The 8,414-nt window shown below is 34.2% G+C and overlaps 1 pseudogene; it reads left to right on the top strand.

Annotated features, from left to right (window-relative positions):
• The first annotated feature begins 4,010 nt into the window (after nucleotides 1-4,010).
• Paics-ps2 (phosphoribosylaminoimidazole carboxylase and phosphoribosylaminoimidazolesuccinocarboxamide synthase, pseudogene 2) lies at nucleotides 4,011-7,599 on the top strand (annotated as a pseudogene).
• The last annotated feature ends 815 nt before the right edge of the window (nucleotides 7,600-8,414 follow it).

Raw genomic sequence — 8,414 nt, 5'->3', positions numbered from 1 at the left:
AAAGAAAGAGAAAGGTTTACATTAAAATGATGGCATGCACAGAAAAACAAATTGAAAATGATCACGAGGGGAAGGAAATGAGGAACCTGAAGCTCTGTTGATTTCTTGATGATCATTTAAAGGAATGATGGAGTCAAACCGAGACGTAGAAGCACGGGTGGCATTAGCTATTGGGGTGTAACCGTACATGGCATCCTCTCAATCTGAGATGAAGTCTAGTCTGTATCTCAGGAAATTCTGTGTGAAGGCAAGAGAAATAATTAAACATTTGACCCAGTTGCATAACCTTCACTCATCTCACATTAAGTTACACTTCAATGATGATATTACAGGAATAGGACCTCAAAATTGGAATGGTGAACTCAGATCTTTATACAAAATAGCTGTTTTTAAATTCAAATGCTTGGTTGTGTGTGTGTGTGTGTGTGTGTGGTTTTTATTGCTTATTTGTATTGAATGTAAGGCATGGATTTCTTATATAGTTGTATCTTTTCTGCATTTTTATTTATACTATATAGATTTATGTTTGCACACCCAAAATAAAGTAATTATTTGAAAAAAATTTCCAATCTCCCTTGCCCAATCTTTTTAATTTTATTCCCATATTTTGACTGAAACATAGTAACAAATCTTTTAAAAAATAAGCAATTTCTAAATTCCAGTAGTACTCATTGACAGCATCTTAAATATACCCTTTTGTATCACATGAGAATTATTAATCCTCTTGAATTTTTATTCTTTTTCCTTTGAAAAATATATATTGTCTTGTGTATTTCAGTTAGCCTATTAGAGAAAAGAACCATACTTGAATGGAATTGTCTCTAAATAGTCATTTGAGTTCAGTAAGCAAAATCATATTCAGAGAAAAGAGCAGAAATATCTTTGATCTTTTAAATAGCCACCCAGCAGTTCTGTATATTCTGGAATTCTCCTAGCAAACAGTTGTTTAGGGGGAATTGTGAGCCAAGGGTGGCCCTTGAAATTATAAGAAATGCTATGAATTCTGGATCTCAAAGGCCCTTTGTTATACGTCCTTCCTGGTGCAAAGCACGTGACAATCCAGCAAAAGATTCATTCTGAATTCTAGCAAGATTATTGCCCATACTTCACAAATGTTGAATATACTTATATCATCAGCTATCCAGAAAATAATCACTCACTGATTTTAAATTCCAAACCCTTCAGCATATTCAGACATTATGAAACCTTTCTAATACTTTGAGATTAAAATGCAATATTTGAGGTAATCTAAAGATATTTATTACATCTTGTATAAATATAAAACCAATGGACGGTAAGTGTGATTTAATGCAGGATGAAAAATGTAGACAGATTTAAATAGATTTTAGTTTTAAATTACAAATATTCTACAAATGCTGAATAGAAATTTAGATTTCAAAAACCAACTAATCCTTATAAGATTAACTAATACATGATTAATGCTGCTATCCATAGTGATTGCACTGAGAATATCACGTGTTTTAAAATCACAGCCGTTTCTTTTGTTTAACTACATTATCTTTAAAAATTTGCAATTGCCACCTTGTGCCATGGTCCTTGGGGAAAATAGGTTAATTCTGCTTTCCTTTTATCTGATGTTGTTGGAGAGTTTAGCGCTAGAAATGACACGAACTTTTCTTAGTATTTGTAGCAGTCTAGTACATGAAACCATACACAACTTCTAATATCTAGTGAAAGTATGAGAGTATACCACCTAATAAAACAATGAATTTGAAACTTGTTGATACATAATGAGGTTTTAGAATTTTGTTGATCAAACATATGCTTTATTCATGTTCATGAACATTTGGTTGCAGTAGAAACGTCAAAATAGTATCTTGCTTAAAAGAGGCATTGATATTAATATAGAAACATTTGGGTACTAATTCATATATGCACTCATGTACAGTTTTCTTTGTATTCTTATACTAAAATAGAAATAGATATAAAGTATGCAATATAAATATTCTAATATAATTCCAAATAAGCAAACTGACCAGTTTCTTAGAAAAATTTGCAGTTTTAATATAGCAAGAAAATTTTGATTTATGTATTCCAATGAAATATTGAACTATACTTTTAAATATTTTTTCACAGAAGAAATTAAGTTATATCTCTTAATATTAGATGACATCAAAGATATAATGTAATTATTCCTTAGTTCATTCTATACCATCGTGAGGTTTTGCAAAGATAGAGATTAAACTGTAAGGTTAAATTATTTTTATTTTTATGGTGCCTCTTGAAATATTATATATCTTAACTTTTAATATGTATTTGAACCGTTTTAATCTAAAATTGCATATCAATCACTAAAAAGTCTTTGAAGAACTAATGCAGTCAGAAAATAAAAGAATTGGATCAAATACTAAGGAAATAACAACTATGGATACTTTAACTTTACATCAATAGGTGGCACTGTTACCTAAGTACTCTGAACTGTATTGAAGAACTAGAAATGTGCTGTCTCTGCATGTAATTTCATACATGTAAACAAATGAGAATACAGTGGAAAACTAAAAATGCCAGTGATTGACTCAGTATTACATTTATTTATACAGTCAGTAGTATCTCATGTAGTGAAAATGCAGATTAAAAATGTATGGAAATAAATATGATATAATTGGTCACAATTATTGAAATTCATAAACATTTTGCCTTTCTAGTAGAAATAGCAGTAATGACTGGATTTTTTCATGCAACATTTTACTTTAGAAATCTTTAATTCTATGGTATTTTGTACTAGATATTTTAAGGTGTTCTAAAAACCAAACAAAATTTACAGTACACAGGTGGATTAATATGATGCATTTTTCCAATTCTGTTTCTTTAATGGAGGGCGTGTGTTTGTGTGTTTTGTGTGTGTGTGTGTGTGTGTGTGTGTATCAAAAAGGAAGTCCTTATGTGATCTGCATGCTTGCTAAACATTGAGTCTTCACACTATTGTACATATTAGACCGAGTGATCAGAAATGGTTTTCTTTGATCATTGCCAACTTGGCCATGGGCTGTATCTGAATGAAAAAATGGTGTATGTTTACTATCTTGGTATGAAAATAAGAGTGAGCAATAAGGACCTTGGTAGAGTGTGTCTACCTTTATACAGGATAGAAAATGCTGTTGCTGAAGTCGGGAGGCAGACTTCATTAAATACATTGTTTTCTCCTCAGACAGTCTGCTAGCAGGACCGGGACTGGAAAGTTGAGTGAGGATGAATCTCAGTCCCTGTGGCTCCCCTGCCATGCAGCAGTGTGGACCAATATAATTCACAATTTTCTCTGTGCTCTGAAAGCTGAGTGATGACTGGTATTGTCTTATCTTAGGATTTTTCTGAAGTGTACACAGATATTTGGCTTGATAGTTTGTATGGCTTTGCTGTATGGCACATAAACATTCTAATAGAAAAATGGTAAAAATAAAATAGTGACGTTGCAGATTTGTTAATAACACCCAAGCTTCTAGCTAGTCAGTTAGCGGTCATTACATCATTAAACAGTTTTGGCCCTGAACTCATCATGGTGAATGCTGTGGTATGTGACCCCAACTCCTTCCAGACTTTCGGTAAATGCCACCTGAGATTAACACCAGCATCTAGTGGGCTCCTAAGGAAATGGTTTCTGCTCAACAGATGTTTTTGGCCCCAAAGTTATGTTATTTTGCTTGGGAGAAGCACGCCCAGTGAGTATCATGGAAACAACTTGGTCCCAATCTGACACAACTTGTTTCATTTTCTGTCTTGGAACATGGATGAACAGCAGTGCTTGTCATAGTTCAGCTAATCTTGGTATTTCTCTCCCAATTCTCTTGCCCCTGGAGTGAGCCCCTGTAATCCTCTGATGAATTTCATTCACACTAATATCTAGCTCCAATCCTGTTCCCAAGGGATCTAGTCTGTGTGAGCACAAACTGAAGTCTACACCAGGTGGCTTTGTAATATCCAGTTTACCAAGAATCAAGGTTGCAACATCAACAAACACACATTTCCTAAATAAAATTTTCACCTTAAAGATAATGGTAAGAGGTAAACTCATGACTGTAGACAATCAGATCAAAATGATTGTGGCAGTAGGTAACACTACTTGATAAGGATAGATTTGAGGAGTTGGAGAGATGGCATAATATTTAAAGAGTACTGGCTGTTTTTCCAGAGATCTATATCAATTCTTGGCATCCACATTATGACTCACAAGGATCCTGCGGACCTGATGCTTTCTTCTAATCTCTGTAGTCACCAAGTATTTTTATTGTGCACAAGCACTTGTGCAGGCAAAACACATATACATAAAATAAATATTTTAAATAGCAATATTTTCAAATTGCATGTTGTATGAAAGGGTACAATTTAACAATTTAATTTGTCCCTGTTAATGTACTTCACTTATTTCAGGCTCTAGGAAAAGGCTCAGTGTTACTAAGATGTGGGTTCTGTTTTCCAGGGTTTCTGGATCATCATCAGTCCCAGAGGACCCACAGCCCAGGATCACTTACACTTTGTTTTCTATGGGGGTGGGAGGATGTCAGTTTTCAGATTGAAAAATTTTCTGAAAATCAAAACCTTTTCTAGGACATATGATGACCAAGGTATCTGCTACAATTTTGGTGTTTTGTGTGTAAAAATATTATTTAACAAATGACATATTGTATTTATCTTTCATTGTGTTAAAAGATGCATTTAAAAGCATTATTACATATATTATACTTTTCAAAAGAGTTACAAAGTAGCATATTTCTTTACAAAATCCCCCAGGAATAAAAAAAAAAAAAGATGTGAACTACGACCTACTGTACCTTCCCTTCAGCTCCCTTCTTCCTGAATAAGGAATTTTCAGATGCAAAATCTGAAAATTAGTCTCACCCCAAGATTATCCACAATCACCATTAATTAAAATTAACATTGGCCCTTTCTTGTGGTCTGAAGCTAAACAAATAACCTCACTTTATATTAATGCAGTAAATTGAGACTTAGGAACAAAAAACGTTCATATGGAATGAGAGCATATGATTAGTCATGACACCCTATCCCACTAGCTAGTTCTGACTTATAAAACCCTCAAGGAAAAGGCTTCCACTATTGGGCCTTGTGATTTATAAGGTATAGAACCAGCTCAAAGATTACTTTTCACTGTCATGTTGCTGGGTTGAATCATGTAGCTTCATATTTTCTGTCATTCTATGTGGTCTAAATATATGGAGTACATAGCAGAAATACAGGTTAATTCATTGAACATATTTATTAAGGAAACAGTTTTCTAATAGGTCTTATCATGGCAATATAATTATTAAAAGCCAGTATGTACTTTTAACCTTTCACAAAATGTTTTAGCATTACTGAAGTTTGTAATGAGTTGTTAATTAAGAAGAAAATGGGAGAAGATGTGTGTCACAGTTTTCTGGCTGAAGAATTCTTAGATTGTTTCTTGTTATAAAATTTATAGATATTTTTAGTAAGGAAATACAATTTCTGGGTGTGATTTCCAATTCATCTTGTCAAATTATGCTTTGGAATATGGTTTTCATGCCAAATACTTTATGGATATATCCATTCTGTGGAGTTCATTACATTCAAGCATACATGTATCACAGTGTACAAACCAACAGATCCCTATTGGCTAACCCTTAAAGAGGAGCTGTTAGAACAATAAGATGTAGTAGAATATAAAAATGAAAATGAATGTGGTCAAAAGGAAATACTCAGTAGTTTGGAAAGATGCAAAATTTATCATTATTTACTGTCTGGGTGCTTTGAAACAGATTTTTAAATGTAATTTTCCTATCTACCTGGTAAATTTATGTTCTTTGAATAACAGCTCCCCAATCTTCCTCTCTATTCCTCAACCTACATTAACTACAGACTCTTCTCTTCTTAGATATCAAATTTTATAGAATCCACGCATAAAACATTTATATACATACATACACATAGTACATACATACATACATACATACATACATACATACATACATACATACTTCAAACACGATTGTGTACCTGAAAAATGGGCAAATTTATATGCCAGCTTGAAAAACAATATTTTTTAAAGAAGGACAGCATTATCAATATCTCAAGAGATAGTCTGTTGATAACAATAGCATCCCCTATCTAAAATTTTAAGACACCAGGTACAATGGTCAGGGAGTGTCTTATGAATATTTCTGTATACTTCTTAAACAATTGCTCTTATCCAAGGGTGGAAGAAATAACCTCATTTGTGACAAGCAAAGTTACTTTTTGATGAACTTACTGACTGGGATATGAGATTCAAATCCAGGAAGCCTGGCTCTTTTCTGCGAGGTCTGTACCTCAAGCATGCCCATGATATGGGTGACAATTGAGGCAGGTACTAAATGCTCACAGAAAACTGTACAAGTTTAAGACAAGATAAGTCTATGAATTATTAGATGATCCAGAAAAAGTCCTCCTTCATTCCAAAGATCAGACTATACCAGGAAAAGCTGTTAGAAATTACCACCTGGAAGGCAAAGTTGGAAACTCCAATGAAATTACCACCAGTATTTTCCAGTTTTACAGAAAGCTGGTATCAAAACTGTTTTCACTAAGAATTGTTAGGAGACTGCTTTCAATGCACCCCCAAATGAAATGATTCCAAACACAAGTGTGTATTCAAGAATATCAAGTGGATCTTTTCTCCAAAGGAACCCTAGTGTAAAGAAAGGACATTTGTTTTCCCCATCAAAAATGGAGATGTTCTCAAGGATGATGTCATCAAGGATGATGTCATGTGGATAAGGATCCACGGTAGTCTGTGAAGCAACCTGTGACTGAAAGTTTTGCTTTGTTGCACTTGTTATAGGCCAGACTGAGGTGAAGTCATGTGACACATGCTGTTTTTGAAATACTGGAGACATCCTGGCTGCCACAGAACTGTACACTGGCTGCTATGAAAACTGAATTTGGTGTTGATGTAACTACCAAAGAGATTGTTCTTGCTTATGTCCTTGAGACTGACTCTAGAGACCCTGCAAATCAGGAAATCAGAGACATCAGAAAGACAGTGACCTCAAGAAAGTAACTCTGGAAGGAGTCCAGGTGGTGTAAAAAAAAAGCATTGAGTGGGTTGCAAATAAGTGGAGTTGCTTGGAAAATCAGATAGTCAGTGCAGAATTGTAGTGCTGAGAAGTTCAACCTCTGATATTATGCTGCTCACTGTGAAAAATATTAAGAAGTCTTGTTGAAATCTGGTAAGTGTGCGAACTTTGTGTAATAATGTCTGCACATAAAGGCCTGGATGAAATTTTGAAGATTAAAGCAGACTATGAAGGGAATGACATATCTACCATGTTTGTCACAAGCAAAGCAAGGGTTTGGGCTCAGGGTTGTCTTCTAAACTGCCCATCTAGCTATTAACTGTCCTTCCAAACTGGTGCACAGGATATGTGCTAATCTCTGACTGACCACTTGTGGGTTCAACTATACTTTCTCCAGAATAATAGCCCAGTTTGCAGCTCAGATATTTTGGTTAAACATTCATTTTGTGGAGGTCAAACTTCTAGCAAAGATGTTGAACCCATGGATATCCCTAAAGCAAGTGAGAAAAAAATCAAAGAATGCAATTTGTTAGAAATTAATTTTAATTTTTAGGAGACAAGATATGCTTTCCTAGTTTGGATTACAAAAATCAAACAAGATAATTTTACATCAGAGGAAACAATTCAATTTACTAGTGCACAAATGGTCCTTTAGATTAATGGATTGACAAATTGTTAGGGAGTATTTGTTGTTCATATTTTTGGGATCAACATAGTGATGCACACCTGTAACCTTAGCACTCCAGAGGCTGAGGCAGCAGGATCACTTTAAGTTCAAAGCTGGCAATGGACAATGCAGTGAGATCCTTTATTGAAAAATCACATTATAGTTTTTTATATTATGATCATTGTTGGGTAGATATATAACATTAGCAAAGAAAGGTCATTTGTAGGACTGGAGAGGCATCTCTGTGGTTAATGAATTGGAATGATCCTTTTGCACAGGATTTGAGTGGGTTTCTAGCATCCCTGTCATCTCATTCAAATCACTTGTAAATAGCTCCAAGACATCTCACCACTTTACTCCTCTACCTGCACTTGAGTAATATTACCCAACACACACATACACGCACACACACACACACACACACACACAATTTTTATAAGTCAATAGCTACTGCTTGATCTGTGCTTCACATTTTGAAAATTAAAAATCTTGTACTTTTCATGCTAATAACAATTAAAACAAACCAAAACACAAAATCCAGGTAGTCTACCATCTAAGGTAGGGCTGATGGTCACTGCAGTGTACCTGCCTTGGTGAACTTTCAAATAAACATTGACGTGAATGTTTAAAATAAATATACTAACTTGTATAAGTCAATTTTACCTTTTCTTATTTATTTATTTATTTATTTATTTATTTAT

The sequence above is a fragment of the Rattus norvegicus genome, chromosome 2, assembly GCF_021556685.1.
Source record: "Rattus norvegicus strain SHRSP/BbbUtx chromosome 2, alternate assembly SHRSP_T2T, whole genome shotgun sequence".
In the NCBI taxonomy this organism is placed as follows: Eukaryota; Metazoa; Chordata; class Mammalia; order Rodentia; family Muridae; genus Rattus; species Rattus norvegicus.
The sequence above is the reverse complement of the archived record's forward strand: the minus strand, read 5'-3'. Positions and strand labels throughout refer to the sequence as shown.